Source organism: Calonectris borealis, chromosome Z (genome assembly GCF_964195595.1).
Source record: "Calonectris borealis chromosome Z, bCalBor7.hap1.2, whole genome shotgun sequence".
Classification (NCBI taxonomy): domain Eukaryota; kingdom Metazoa; phylum Chordata; class Aves; order Procellariiformes; family Procellariidae; genus Calonectris; species Calonectris borealis.
Genome location: NC_134352.1, coordinates 51,993,877 through 52,009,516, shown reverse-complemented (window position 1 = coordinate 52,009,516; position 15,640 = coordinate 51,993,877). Strand labels below are relative to the sequence as shown.

At 48.4% G+C, this 15,640-nt stretch overlaps 1 long non-coding RNA gene across 1 annotated transcript; it reads left to right on the top strand.

The window, feature by feature from the left end:
• Positions 1-1,437: 1,437 nt before the first annotated feature.
• On the top strand, positions 1,438-4,701 carry LOC142075224 (uncharacterized). The gene is made up of 3 exons (XR_012670824.1): positions 1,438-1,771; positions 2,551-2,737; positions 4,077-4,701. It is a non-coding gene; the product is annotated as an uncharacterized LOC142075224 (long non-coding RNA).
• Positions 4,702-15,640: the final 10,939 nt, after the last annotated feature.

Sequence of the window (15,640 nt, the reverse complement as noted above, 5' to 3'; positions counted from 1 at the left end):
CCTAAGTAAACAAGAACCTCGAAGCCTGGCAAGCCGAGTCAACCCTTCCTGCCTGGGTCACAGTGGCATGGGGCAGGGTGATGGGCAGGAACCTCCACCTCCCCGTTTTGTAGTAGTGCGCAACAGAGCTGCCCCCTGCAACTGTGTGAGATGTAGGAGGGTCGCAAAACCAGCTCCTGTGAAGCCTGCAGCCTGCAGAGCTCTTCAGTGGGAGAGTATCTGCCTCTGCCTAGTGCTTGGCGTGCAAAGCAAGCAGTGACTCCTGCGAAGCTTCAGCGCTGAGCTGCCGTCTATTTGTTCCTTCCCATTAACTCCCTCTGCCTCTCAGCCCTTATTCCCTCAGCCCCCCCTTATTTCTGTCTTACAGCTCCCGCCGATTGTGTGGCTCTCCCAGGGGGGTGAGGGCCCCTCCCGGGGGGTGAGGGCCCCTCCCTGCCCCCCAGCCGCAGAGGGGCAGAGGCAGCCGGTGGGGCAGGGGCAGCCCGTCCCGGGGGGGCGGCGGGAGGCGCTGCCGGCGGCCGCTCCCGGCAGCATCTTTCCGCACTGTGTTTTGCGGCCTCGCACGGCTTCCACTTGGCACCCTCGCTGCAGAGCACTTTGGCTTGTCCCTCCTTGCGCTTTCAGAGGCTGCCCGCGCACTGGAAGTCACTTTCTCCGCTTGCTACCTTCGTTTCCTGACTCCAGAACTGCTTCCGCCCCACGACCCCCATCTCCCAAATAGACGACCTCCACAAATGGGTCGGTTTCTCCCTGTTTCACCCGGTGTATGCACATTTCCTTGACTCTTTTGTTGTTGCTGTTGTTGTTGTCATTCCGAGCACAGTACAACTGGGTATTGCTGAGTCCTAAGAAAGAGCAATACTTCCAGTCTGATACCAATTGCTTACGTAGGATGAAGAAAAAAACAGTTAACACGAATATATACTGAGGATACAGGAGACATATGTTGGCCATTTCCTCCCTGACATCCCCGTGTTACTTTTACGGCGGACCGCAGCCCCGCTTACGCGTGTCCCGAAGGGTACTCTTTCGAGTATGACGACAATGACACGGAACAGGTAGGGGCGCCGCTACCCCTCCTTTAAAGAGCCGACTGCTTGTTTTTCTCCCCCTCGCCGATGGACACACAAAACACGGATAGAACAAGGAAATGTTCAGCCTCTTAGGTTTCACCAGCTGCAAAAAAAAACAAAAACAAAAACAAAACCAACCCAAACCAAACAGAACAAAAAAACCCACCCTCCACTAGCAGCTTCAGCCGCGTTAGGAAAGTTTTCACTCGCGATAGCAGCTGCAAAGTTGGCTGATCGATCGACTGGTATTTTTCGCTAAAATTCACGTATTTAAGCCCGAAATGGTGAATGCGCCGAACCTTCTGCCGCCGCCGCCGCCCTGCCCCCGAAAACAGCCCACCCAAACAAACAGCAAACGGGCTCGGTCCGTCGCCGGAACATCGGCGGCAGCGGAGCGGTCCTCGGCTTTTGTCTCCGTTCGCTGCCTTCTTCCTTTCTCTCCTTCCAAACTTTTGGGCGCTCGCTCCGAGCTGTATTTATAGACCTGGAGCCCACGGCTGTATTTTTCCTTGTGCCTCCTTTGGCTTGGGCTTAAGTGACTGGCAGGGAAAATAAAAAGGAGGCAGGCAGGCGGGCAGAGAAACAGGAGGACAGAAGGGGAACGGAGCTGGAAGTCCCGCAGACGGGACCCGGAGGGAGGCTGGGGCGGGCGGCCGGAGGTGCGGGACTCCCCCCGGCTGCTGGTGGACGAGAGAGAGGTAACGGGGGAAGGTCCGGCCCCGGCTCGCTGGGTGGGGAGAGGACAGACCCTCGCCTCCGGGGAAGGGGGAGGTCGGGACGGCCTCCCCATCCCGCTGAGGGGGCTCGGAGGGGCCGAGGGTGGGGAGAGCTTGCGTTTGTGTCTGGGGCGAGGGGGGGCGACACGGTGTTTGCAAGAACCTGTACTGCACGACCGGGTGAAAATAAAGTGCGTACGAGGGGGACGCGGGCTGCCGCCGGCCCCCGCCAGAGAGCCGGTGCCCGCTGGCGGAGCGGTGACCCGCCTGGGTGCGGCGGGCGGCAGCCCGGGGCCGAGCCCGCACCAGGGGTCGGCGCCGGCCCCAGGGGCCGGCCGGGGAGGGCCCGGGGGCGGCGGGACGGCGGCGCGGAGCGGGGATGCTCGAGGGCTGCAGCGGCAGCTGCGGCGCCCGGGGTCCGCCGGGGAGCACGGCCCCGAGCCCCGGGGCAGAGCGGCTCTCCGCGGCGGCGGGAGGCTGTGCGGGGCTGCTGGGGAACAGCAGCGCTCGGTGGGGCTGCCTGGGGTTATTTTTTCTACGACGTGTCTGTTGTGCTCTGAACAATCAAACCCCAAACAAAACCCCACGCCGCTCACAAGAGTAGGGAAGTAATAGCTATCTGGAAACGCGTTTATTGGAAAAGAGGAAAGCTTTCCCTGCCTGCAGAAAAAGGGATTGGGGGGATTAAAAACGTGGGTGTTTTGCGTTTTGCTGTTGTTTTGCTTTTTGTTTTTATTTTCCCCTACGGTCTGCAAGTATAGAAGCTCTCCCTTCCCGCAGCGTGGATGGTGAAAGTCTCCAGCATGGCACCAAGTATCTCAATAACGTGGATGGTGTAACTGTCATGTTGTTAAGCATTTCCTTGTTGGCGGGCACCACATTTAGCCTGTAATCTCCGAAGTGGATGTCAAATCAGTTTCTGACATCTTTAGAGAGCCTGTCCTGCAGGTAAGTAAAAAATGTGAAGCTGTGGAAGGAGCTTGCTTTGGGGCTGAAAATGAGATTTTCAGGTTTGGCTTCGAGTGGCAGCACGGCTGGAGCAGCAGGATTACACTTGGCTGCGCAGTTTGGCATTATTATGACCTTGTTCAAACGCATTCTGATGTGCCATGAGGAAGGTATAAAATTAGATTAAAGCTCCCAACAACCCATCAAATCCCGTTCAGAGCCCCGGCTCTGGGCTCGGGCTTGTTTAAATCACTGACACTTTAGAACAAAACCCTTTCACCCTTCAACTCTCTGGGCAGATTTTTCTGTTTGATTACATTAATAATTTAATTTCTATTTCCTACCGGCCCTTCTAAGTGGGCAAATCAACCCCCTTCCAACACGGGTGGGGGCTGTTATTTTTAGCTCGTTCGGTGGAACAAAATGTTCCAACACTCCCTGCTTTGCATCTCGTTGCGGTTTGACTACCCTTTGATATTTAAGACCGTCGGTTTTCCTTGTCAAACTACCTGTTATAGGAAATGGCTCCCTTAGCTTGGCAAATCACTCTCAACAAAGTAGACAGGAGCATTTGCCTAAGTAAAGAAACATTTCTAAAATGTTGCAGGGCAATACCCGAAATAAACTGGTAAATCTAACGTAGGTGCTATATGTATGATGACCCTAACGGTGTGCCCAGCTATCAAAATAACTAAGAACTGATCAAAATATTGCCGTGCCTTCTTGTCCCCTTGATAAATACATTTTGTCGGCACTTGCTGAACAGTTTTTGGGAGTTGCATATGCACTTCATAAACAGCACTAAAAATGCGGGTCCGATTCAAATATCATTTAAGTAGCCTTGCTCCCCCTTCCCAGCTGCAGTTCTGCAGCTACTGTTTCGGTAACAGAGTACTTTAAAGTGCCTTTAAATATACACCCACACCCCCACGTTGTCCGAGAGCGTCCAGCTGATACTACTTCTGTGTCCATTTTAAAAACGTTTCGCTGTGTGTTTAGCTACAAGCTGTCCAACATAAATGCAAATAGAGCTATGAAGGGACACAACAAAGTAGGTGGGAAGGGAAAGGGAGAAATCCACTTCTGTCAAGTGATGCCTCCTAAAGAGTGAATTACAGTAATTCAGCCTTTAAAAACTAGCGCCCTTGAGATCACAATGCCATACGGATTTATATGTACGCATAGGTACAGTCTGAGGTGTAGAAATGATAACAGGAGTTTTAAACTTCGTGGCTGTAGATTTGGGAAGTTCTCATACCACTTGCGCCTGGACACCCGCACACATCAGCAAAAACACTGCATTGAATTAAGTGCCTGATCACTGCGATCTTCTCCACAGGATTTTCTGTTACCGGCAAGAGTATCCTCATGTAGGATGCCCTCCGTGGCCAGGGGCCAGCGACTGAACGAAGTCAAATGAATAAAATAAGTGCAAACTGGTCTTCTTCGCACAGAGAGGTTGAAATGTGTGTCAGGGGAGCGTCCAGAAAAGATGAAAATCCGAGTTTTGCAGCTCCAAATCATGACGTTCTCAGCAACGGAACACAATCATTACGCACCAAATAAAGGGGCAAAATCCTGCTCATATAGTGATTATTGTTATGACAAGGAGCACTAATTGCTTTGTTATAAAAATAGTGTCTGTTATGAAGAAACCCAGTGAGCAGCCATCCAGATAAACATTCCCTGCATCTAACAAGCCTAATGTCTTCGTGATGTTTTGTGTGCTGCTAAGCCCCCTGTCCTTTTCAGTCGTTAGTTTTTTTTTTTTTTTGCTTGTAATTACGCACATTGTTTCCCATTTACCCTAATTTCGGCACTAACGCTCCGAAATTGCAGAGAAATAAAAGAAAGGCTATTTTTTCCTGTATGTGCACATCGATAAATTCAATACCTATTCTTACAATAACCTTTTCGTATGCTTATATCGAACCCACTCAAACATTAGAGTCTCTAATTCCTCTATATTTATAGTGCGTCTCCGTTGCTTTTATCTGGTTCTTGAAGAATAGTGATAAACTCTTTTTGACAGGTAGGAAAAACCTGCGGAACCGGAGCGCGATACTGACATTGTTCCTCAAGTTGGGCGCTTTCTCCGTGTATTGCTATTTATCTCTGTTACAACACCCAGACGGACCGGTGTATTTCAAACAAGCGGGCTCCGTGCTTGTATGCGAGCAGACAACGCGAGGCGCCCGCAGGGAGAGCCTCCGCGGGCAGCGAGGGCGCAGGGGCAGCGGGTATCCCCGCTACCTCTCCGCTCCCTGTTGCTCCGCTCCGGTAGAAGCACCAGCACGAAGCGCAGGCTGCAGCCCAACGTAGCGCTTCTCAAAAGGGCGAGTGAAAACGCAGGCAGCGAGCAACAGAGCATTCCTCGCAAATGCGTTCCCAGCCTCACACAATAAAGAGACTCCGGCCTCCATGAAGAGGCTAAATATAAAGAAAGAAGCCCACAAACACAACGCAAGAGCTAGTTTGGGGGGTGGTGGGGAGCGGGTGGACGTGCGTCTTTTGTTCGCCACGAGTGCGCTCGGGAAGCTTCCTTTGAACTCTGCGTCCTATTTGTTGCCGGATTACCGCGGTAAAGGCGGCCGGGTTTTGCCAAGGCGACGGACACCCCCCCCCCCGCACCTCCTCGCCCTCGCCCCCCGCACACCCCCGCGCACACCTTTCCGCGCACTCACGGCCTCCGCCTCAAGAGCACGGGGAGATCTTCCCGAGGCCGTACCGGCCACCAACTGCAGACTTAGGTCGGCGGGATTGCTGCCGTCACCGCGGCCGACCTACCCCACCGCCTCTGCACCTGCCCGGGCGATGCCCTTCGCCTCCCGCCCGCGGGTCCCGCCCGTCCCCGGGCACCCCGCGGAGCGCGGCTCGGCGCTCCGCGCCGGCGGCTCTCGCAGGGAGGCGGCGCACCCTTCCCTGTCCGTCACCGACCATCTCGTGGCTTTTACTCATTTATTCTCCAACGCAGACGGGTTTAAAAACCCCGCTGACGGCGCCGGTGGAAGAGCGGCAGCGGTCTGCCAGCGAGCTCGGCGGCAGGCGGGCGGCGGTCCCTCCGCCGCGGCGGGGGCGCCGGCTGCTCCGGGGGGCTGCACAACACCCTTCCTCGCCCCCACTCCAAAACCCTGCTGCCGCCCTCCCCGCACCGCTGCGACTGCCGGCCGGCCGGGGCCGGGATTATATTTAGAATATAAATTTCACTCCCTTCGAAGGAAAAGTCGCCTAATTTGGTCAGAGCCCCTCCGCGCCACCGGGCAGAGGTGGGGAGCGCTCCCGCCCCGGTGGCAGGGCACGGCTTCCCCGGGCCACCGGCGACACCCCCGGCCGCCACACGCGGGCAAGCGGCCGCGCAGCTGCCGCGCTCCGCGCAGCGGGCCGCACGGCAAGCCGCCGCCGCCGCGCCAGCCCCGGGAGCCGCCCCCGCATTGCCGCAGCGCCCGCGGCGGGCGGCGGAGGCCCCGGGCGGCGCTGGGGCGGCGGAGCCCCGGGCGCGACACATGCGCGGCCGCGCAGCGCAGCGCGGGCCCCGCGCGCCCCCTAGCGCCGCCGCGCGCCTCCGTGGCCGCGGCACCGCCCGCTGGCCGAGTGGGGCTCGAGTCCTGGCTGTAGGGTCGGCCCCCCCCAGCCGTGGGGTCCCAGCTGTGGGGCTCGGCCTCCTGCCTGCGGGGCCCGCCCTGCCTGCCCGCCCTCCTCTGCTGCAGCTCTGGGTCCAGCCTCCTGGGTGTGAGGCCCCGGTCACCACCGTTCCCCCAGGCCACAGCACCTCCCAAGGGAGCCTGGTGGCGGCTCTGGGGCCGGGCGTTGACCGTGGGGACGTGTCTCGGTTCTGCCCGTTCGCCCTCTTGTGCCCACCCTAGCTTTCCTCTGAGGCGACGAGGCCCTCTCCGTCGCTGGGAGAGGCCCGGGGCACCCGTCTGCACCTCCAGCCTGCTCCCCACGTGAGGCAGCAGCGACAAGCAGCTGGCCCCAGTCCTGCTGTCAGCGTCTCCCAGTGCCGTGCCTCAAACACTGGCTCACTTGACCCCGACCCGAGAGACCCATCGTCTGCCCAAGCGCTTCCACAGGGCACATCCACCTTCTCATCAGAGTGCACAAGGGCATTGCAAACATGGCTTCGTTTACTTGCACACAAACCCCTTGGAGGTGAAGGGACCATTAGCCTCACGTTACAAAAGGGAAGCAAAGGTAAAAATTACCAACTAAGTTTATGTAACCTGCTTGAAATAATTAAAGTCTTGTTCCACTTCAGGTCTCCTAAGTACTGCACAATAATGCTTACGGACACAAGTCTCTAGTAAGGCTCCAGAATTCACCTTAGTTCTTAATTTACTGAGATGTGGTGAGTGCTTAAAATTGTTTATACTGGTATAACTGCATGCTGCTTCTTCATTAAGCAAACTGAAAAATAACATTCTATGGAATCATCCTGGCAGGTTTACCAGTGAGCTTGATGCCTGCAGAGATGCTTATGCACAGCTTTTCCACAGAGCTGTCAGTTTCTTGCAGTCTAAGCTTTGCGCCGTGTGCTCCCGAATGCCATCTCATCATGAAGAGGTATCATCATTTGCTGAGGACTTTTTACTCCCCCCCACTCAGACTTCTTAAACAGCTCAAATCTAACATCAGTTGGCTGTTTATAAGTCATCACTGTTACTATCTACCTCAGCCATGCAACCAAATCTTCAAAAGCAGCCAGGTTGCCAGTGTCATCCCATTTTATGAAATAGAGAAGCTAAAACCAGGATGCCATCACCTCCACGAGGGCAGAGTGTACAACTCCTGATCTCCACTTGGCTTTAGGCAGATGAGGTTGGGAGACCTGTGCAACCCACCAAAATGGATAGCATCAGCTCCTACTATAGTCTTGCAATTAAATACAGTTTTCCACTTAATACAGAATAGCAAAAGTTTAGACTGAAGTCTAAACAAAGTCTTTGTTTGATGTGTATATGAGCGAAATAGACGTCTTCAAGAATAAGAGATCTAACAAGGAAGTATGAAGCACCTGGTTTTGTTCTGTCTTGAAAGGAAGGTTGAGGAGAACCATGGTAGACTTCAAGCACAGCTTTAATGGTGATGGGGAGAGGAGAGGGAGATGACATTTTTTCCTTGCCGTTTGAATATGGCCATCCCTAACATTTCCAGACACAGTAGCTGTCTGGGAATTTGTCCTGCACCTCTGGGAACTGGAGCACATATGGCATGTTTAGAAATGACAGGTGGGGCAAAGGTGGCTCTTAGGATGCCTGCTGTTAGAGAAGCCAAATTAGATTTTGGTGTAATTTATCAGAGCTGGAGGACACCCCATGTTACAGTAGTCCTCCTAGTGCTGCTTATGGCCACAGTATGCCTTGCATTTTTTATGTTCATTTCCTTCCCTTCGTGACCCACGCATGAGTGATGGTGCCTCTAGTCCACTGATGACTGTTGAATAGCTAAGAGGCGATACCAAATGCAAATGAAGATCTCTGCCAGAGACTCCAGCAAGCCCAGTCGCTACATAGGCTGTCACCTCTTCTCAAGGACAAATTCCTCAGACCAGAGCGTAGCAGCAGGGAGGGCCATGAGAGGAGGAAGGTTTTGAAAGGGTTACTCAAGTCTTAGTCCTCCGCACAAGGCTCCACCCAGTCTGGTAATGGGGGGATGTTCAGCGCATATTTCTGGGCTTAACTCACAGTATCTTAACATTACCCCTGGGATGAAATATACCCTCTTCTATGAGCTCAGGAGTGGTAAAATAAGAACTTTGGTGAAGTATGCAGAGGTCATCCTAATTCATGAAAATGAAACGGGTTCCCTCCAAGAATGATTTACTGTGTTTTGTTACCATATTTTTGGATGGCCATTATTTTCTATACTTAATCTTTTATAGGGCTTTTATGATTTTGTTGAACTGGGAGTTCATTTATAGGGAATGTTCTCCTGCTTTCTTCCCCAATCAAGGCCCTAATATGCAAAGACAAGCTTAATTTTTATTTTTCGCTTTGCCGTTCACGTCTCAGAAAGCTTTTAGAAAGAACCTCTCCTACAATGGTAACCCAGGGACCAAAGGAAAGGAAATCAGCAATGTTCAGGGGACTCCTTGTGAAGCCTATTTAGAGAAAATCACATGACAACCCTGAAGAGCCTACTGACACTATATCCGCACCTGGTTTGGGGGTTCTCTATTTCATTTCTTTAGATCCTCTTCACATCCACACCCAAGGACACTGACTTATGAGTAAACGATGTGATGGTGTAGCCTTCAAGACTGTTTATCTTTGAACACTGAATCAGGTTCACTACCTCACTCTGTACCCACAGCAAAGCAGACTGTGGGGCTACCTACATTCTTTCTCAAGTGGCCTGATCTGCTGCTGCTGATCAAATAAGTGAATCCCTCATGCCCGAAAGGGAGAGATGCAGAATTCATGGGGGACTCAGGGTGATGAACTCCACCACACCTTCATAAAAATTATACTGGTTGTATAATTGGCCTGTAAGTAAAGTTTAAGAGCAAGGAGCCACAGCAAGTTCTATTGATGGTAAGCTGAATCTGCGCTTTCCAGAGGCTTTCTAGCCGACCCCCAGAACAAAGAAGGTACCTTTGTTATTAAAAAAATCCCTGTATCATTCCTGAAAAGGCAGCCAGAATTAGGAGGTAACTGGTCCTTTATTTCTCAGGCAAGCTCTGCTGAACAGCTGATACTGAGCAGGAGGGGATCGTTCAAACATCTGTCTTTGTAGCAGAGTTGGAAGCTTCTGAGATGATTCCCCATAACTGCAGTTATAAAGAAAAATGAACAGGCTGATTTCAGGGCAGGCACGATTTTAAAAAAATGTTTTAAATCTTCGACTGTGCAAGTTTTTTCACTAAAAAACAGAGCCTATACTGTCAGACATTTCTTTGGCATTTCATCCCATCTGTTAGGTACGTAAGTATTAAGAGTGCTACTTTTTTTTTCAGTAAAAAGGTATAAAAATTGATGTGTCGCCCTTCTTTTCATTAAGGGAAGGAAGTGAGCAATGAATATAGACTCAGGATATATTCATGGCAGTTTGCTGTCATTTTGCACAATTCCAGAAGTGTGTGTAAAATGGAAAGTAGGGGCCAATAAAAGCAATTTTCTGAGTCCTATTAGCTGCCAAGTGGAATCACAATATATGGTTAGCTGGGAATCTGCAAGATCTCTCACCTAATTCTACTGGACTTAAATTTTAGGTTGCTGTCAGAACAAAACATCTAATTGCGAGAAGCAACAGCTTATTACATCTTTTATGCGACACCGACTCACACATTGACCAAACTGTAAGGAAAGAATTTTCCCTTGCATACAGATGATGATCCCGCTTGGATGTTCTGTACCTAAGAATTCTTCATGATTTACTAATAAGAAACAGAGAATGAGAGGAAATTATCTTCATCTGTTTCTCTCACCCATAAAGCCCAAAATAGACAAAGTGTTAGAGCAATTGCATACGCTTGCACCTTCTCCAGTTAACTCCTTTTGCACAGTCCTCAAAACTAGCAAGCCATTAAAGAAGAGAAATATGTGTGGAGAGGAACTTTTAGATCTCATGTGTCGGTGAAAGGCTTGTGGTAAATACAAGGGGAAAACATAGAAACACAGTAGAATTAGGAGTTAGAAGAGTAAAGGGAAAAAAGAGGAAAAGGGCGCCTACTGAGACTTCTCTCTCCAGACACTCATGATCAAAGCCCACCACTGCCATTAGGCAATCAATCTGCAGTTGCGTACATAAAACTTTGGCAGTGTATAGTCTCCACTGCTTTCAACAGAGGCTTTAGACATCTGAAACTGGGCACTCTCCCAAAATTTAGATCCAGTTGCACTATACATTCCAGAATAGACAGCACCAAACCAGAGGCCCTCTTTACCCATGTTATTTTCGAGCTGCAGTGTATGAAAAGTTATGCTGCAACCCCCCCATTTAACCTCTTGGGTTGGCTATGTTTGTGTCCTCCAGCTTCGTCAAATGGCACACGCTGCTTGTAGGCAATTACTGCCTAAATGCATTGTTGTTTTAGGAGAGATTACTGAAAGTGTGTGCCTATCCTTCCTTGCTAATTCCTCCCAGGATCATTCAATCACCTACAGACGTCTTTATTTTGTAAATAGAAATCTACATCGGCATAACATTTTGTAAGTGTAATGCAACTTGTTTCCATAAGATGAGTGACCCTCAATCTCCCGATTTGGCTTGCTTTTAAACCTCCGTGCCTTTTGTGCTGGGACATTCTCCTGCTTTTGAGTCAAAACTGGTCCTAGCAGCCAGCCAAAGTTTTAGCAGCTTCCTATTCTTGTTCACTCCACAGTCAGAGGTTTTTCAAGCAGCTGCACTGGATTTCCTTGCAGGGAGATGAATTCAAAGGAATTTTGCAGTCGCAATCGAAGCCTCAGTTACTTAACCCTAATCCATTTACCTCTATCTCTAGATGCTTCTGTCCTCCTCTGATTAAACACCTCTTTAGAGATAACTTAATCTCAGTGTATCTGAAGAATACAGAGGCTGCCCTACATTTACTAGATTTTACAATTCCAGAATACTCCATTTCTTAATACTCTATCTATCTTTCATTCCATTATCAGAAAAAAAGTGCAGTAGCTATAGATATACAGGACATTTGCTGAACTCTTCCACACCCACATAAACGCTGGGTGGAATGTGCAGCCTCCGGTGAAGTTCTGCAGGAAACATCCTTCCACAAAAAAAAGTCAGAGACCAAACACCACTTAATAGGATACACACAGAAGTGTGGTGAGATCCAGAGCATGCCCATGAAATCATCTGTGTATTTATGATAAGAAGCTCACTCCCTCTTGGATAACCTCATGATTGCTTTTGTTAAACCCTTGGCAGCTTAAAAGGCATCTTGCTTTCCAGTGTCTGAGCCTTCTTCCTTTCTCTTTTCTTCTCTCTTCCCCGTACAAGGGCCCCCTCTCTTCACTCAGCTCCCACTCTCCCTCTCAAATGACATTCTTTCTGTACTCGTCTGCGCAACAGCACAAGGCCCAGGCTGTGCGTCTAAACGCCAGGAATAATGCCCTAGTCTCTCTCAGTGATTGATGTACTACCCATGGAGAATACCGTGCCTTGGTCAGAGGGGTTCGCAAAGCCATGCACGTTAAGATACCTGCTGATCTGCTTTTCACTTTCACTGTAATTTAAACAGAAGACTTTGGTGAATGTTCCTTGACTATATGGTCTTTCTTGTTGTTGAGAAGCTGAAGCCCAAGATTTCAAGGCAGATCCAGACAAGGAATCACACACGCAGATGGATGTTACACAAAGGTCTATATTTAGTATTTAAAAGAATTAAAACTTGAAGAAAATATTTTGCTTGAACAGATCTACAAGGCAAGTCTTTAGTTCGGGCAGTGCTGCCTATTCTAATTAAACACACACATAGCCTTACTTTGACTAGTATATCTAGAGAGCTCCAAGCAGCTGGCATTTCCTTTCCTAAACCCTTGGTCTCCCCTGCCAAGGCCAGACATTACACAAGTACCTTCAGTGTGTATCCAAAGACTAGAATACAGCCCAGGGTGTGGATGCTTGCCCATTCTGGGTGAGTGGAGACATACTGCTTCACCTTATGCCTGAGCCTGCACCTGAGGCATGCGGACATCTGTTACAAGACAGGCTCTGAAGTGTTAAGAGGTTTCAGCTTTACTGTGATCTTAATAACCGAGAGCAGTTCTATCCTTTAATGTTACAGAGAATGTTCCTGTTTCTATCAAGTCAACAGCAGAATTCTCATTAACTTCAGCATTAAATGGGAATATTCACTGAGCACCTATCAGGGGAAACAGATATGGTAAAAGTCAGAGAATTGTAAATGCCTACACTGAAAAGCTTGATCCAAACATCCCGAGATGCTGGCAGTTCAGATCTGAATCCAAGCTGTGCAGTTCAGGAAAAGCTTTATTGATCACCCTTTAAGAAATTAACCTGCTGCTTTTCTCCAGTTACAATTTTGTATAGGGAAAGCTTAACCCTTAGGACACTGACATTTTTCCAAATTGCCAGACAAACTGTCAGAGCACAGCTGGCTTTCAGTCAAAAACTATCCTGGGCAAGCTGGAATTTGGAAGAAAATAAGGTAATTGCTATATTAATTTATATCAGTAATTAAACAATTTAGTTAATTTACAGTTTCTAATTATATGCTGCTATATGTTACTTTTCTGTATCTCTAAGTCCCCTGAGTAAAATCAGAACCGAAAAGGCTCTGTAAAGCTCACAGAGGTTTGCCAAGTTTCAACTAAATGTTGCCATCTACTGTTAGAATAATAATAAAAAAAACATAAATGGGTGAAACTAGTACTGTAATTGTGGAAGAACTCAGTGGATATTTGCGTCCTATTGTGCTGATGCACAAGGGATTTTTCTTTGAATGCATAGGCAATAATATGTCCGTAAATCCTTCTGTATGTCAGAGGGAGAATGGAGTTCATTGTTTGCAAGATCTCATTATGATTACTTTTCAGCTTCTAAAAATGTTGTAATAGTTTCCAGATCCAGCATTTATGGTATTCAGTATGTTGAGAGAAAATAGGCTTCATTGAAAAGCTTGTTCTAAATGTTCCTCATCTATGCTTTTTTTGACTGAGCACATAGAAAAGTGATAGTAACATGCGTGGCAGATTTCTAAACATTTTACTTCTCCAGTATTAAAAGTTAAAAACACCCCCTCCCCTTTACTGACAAATGCATAAGGGGTAGCTTTACATTAAGGTCAGGCATGAACATCTGGGTAAGGACATAAAGATCTGTCGGTTACAGACCACTTCTGTTCTAAGCTGATAGTAACAAAACCCTGTCAGTCTTCTGCTTTACATAGAGCAGAAACAGAATTGAAAAGGGGTTAAAAATCGCAAAGAGGACACTAACCCTGAAGCTCCAAAAATGAAGGCAATGAGCGTGTTTCTGTGTATGACACTGGAGCAGGAGATGGATTTCAACCAATTATGGGATTTCTGGATTCCTGCTGGGTGTGCCTTAGCTGGCGTACTACACTTACTTCTCCACGTCCCCTATTTGCTCGTTGAAAGAGACCCACTGAATTTTCTACATCAGATTTTGATTGAAAAATATAGTAAAATATATTCACCTAACAAGGCCTAGTATGTTTCAAACAGAACTTCCCATAACTTTGAAAAATCCTCTGCTCATGTGTTGTTTTATTACATTCTCAGGCAAACATCCTCAGCTGCGTGTCACAGACATGAGTTGTGAAAAGTTTAGAGGCTATCCATACTATCTAGAAAAGAAGAAATCTGAATACAGAAAAAGCAAAAAACATGCATAGTATCATGCAGTGCCATCTACAGCTGGAACTGAGAATTATAAATGATTTTTCAGTAGGGCTGTAGAGACTTGGTGTTGCTGCTGATGGAGTGGCATTGCAGAATGGCTCTTGCTCAGCTGCGTAACACAGAAGATAAAATTGAGGGGACATTAGTCGCGTTTATTGTTTCAGAGTTTCTTTGAATTCTGTCAAATTATGTTTCGTCGAGGTACAGGAACATGATTTTTATTATGTAAGTTCTGATTCAGCAGACAGTGCAGTTAATGTGAGGTGCAATGTAGGATGGATTGAGAGACATTGAGCAGTAGCCCTGAACCCTGGAACTGCGTACTGAGTAGTTTGTTTCACCTTTGTGTGTTACCAGCATGAAAGGAAGAATGGGTAAGCCAAAAGCAGAAATAATGTACAGGTCTCTTTGTTAGGAGTTATGCAATACAGGCCAAAGCTCTAAAAACTTTTTGAGGTACAAAACAGGATGGAGTTAGGAAAGCCCAAACTTAGCAGGAGTTGAAAGTGTCAAGGGACGTGAAGAACAGCAATAAGGTGTTCTATGAAAAGGCTAAGACACTCAGTGACTTCTTTGCCTTGATTTTTACTGGCTGTGTTTGTCTTCAGGTCTCCTAGGTCCCTAAGCCTGCTATCAAGGCCTTGGGGAATGAAACATCACCCAGGGTAGAGGAGGATTGATCTGAGGAGTACTTAAGCAGGTTGGACACACACAAATCGGTGGGACCAGACAGAATGCATCTCAGGCTGTTGTGGGAGCTGGCTGATGTCCCTGTGAGACGCTCTGTACTATCTTCAGAGTGTCACGGTGTTTCGGAGGTGTTCCTTATGGCTTGAAAAAGGTAAATGTTGCACAGCCTTGTTCAAAAAGGGCAAGAAGGTGGATCTAGGGAATGTCAGGCTGGTCAGCCTCACCTCAGTCCCTGGTAAGATTATGAGGTGAATCCTCCTGGAAGCCATGTCCAGATGACTGAAGGAGAATAAAGTGATTGGGAGCATGGATTTAGCAAGGAAAAATCATACCTGACCAACTGGATTACCTTCTATAACATCGCATACAGAGAAGAGGAAAGCAGTGGATACTGTTTAACTAAGCTTAGTGAGGCCTTCAGAGCAATCTCCTGTAGTATACTTGCAGCCAGATTGGTGAGGTATAGACGGTATAAATGAACCACATAGTAGGTGGAAAACTTTTTGGACCGCCCAGCTCGTAAGGTAGTGATCAGCCATATGAAATCTGTTGTTGGATACTTGTGACACGGTGCAGGAATCAGTCTGGGGCTAGAAGTGCTTAAAGCAATCTTTTGCTTGCAAATTTTTTGGTTATGAGTCTTTTTATTGTAAATAAAAACCAAACTTTTCTAGCTTCCAGGCTCTTAAGGAACTGAATCCAAGCATGCTGAAATTTGTTACTTTTTTTGCTTCCCTAAAATGTTATTCCTTTGTTTGAGTCTGCTTTTTGGGTTAGAATAGTCAATCTGCTGAAAGAAAGGCTGGTCATAGCATGCTAATGCTAGATCTGATAAAGGAAGCATCCCACTACACATGACAAGAAGTGCCTGCTTCCAACAGATTATCAC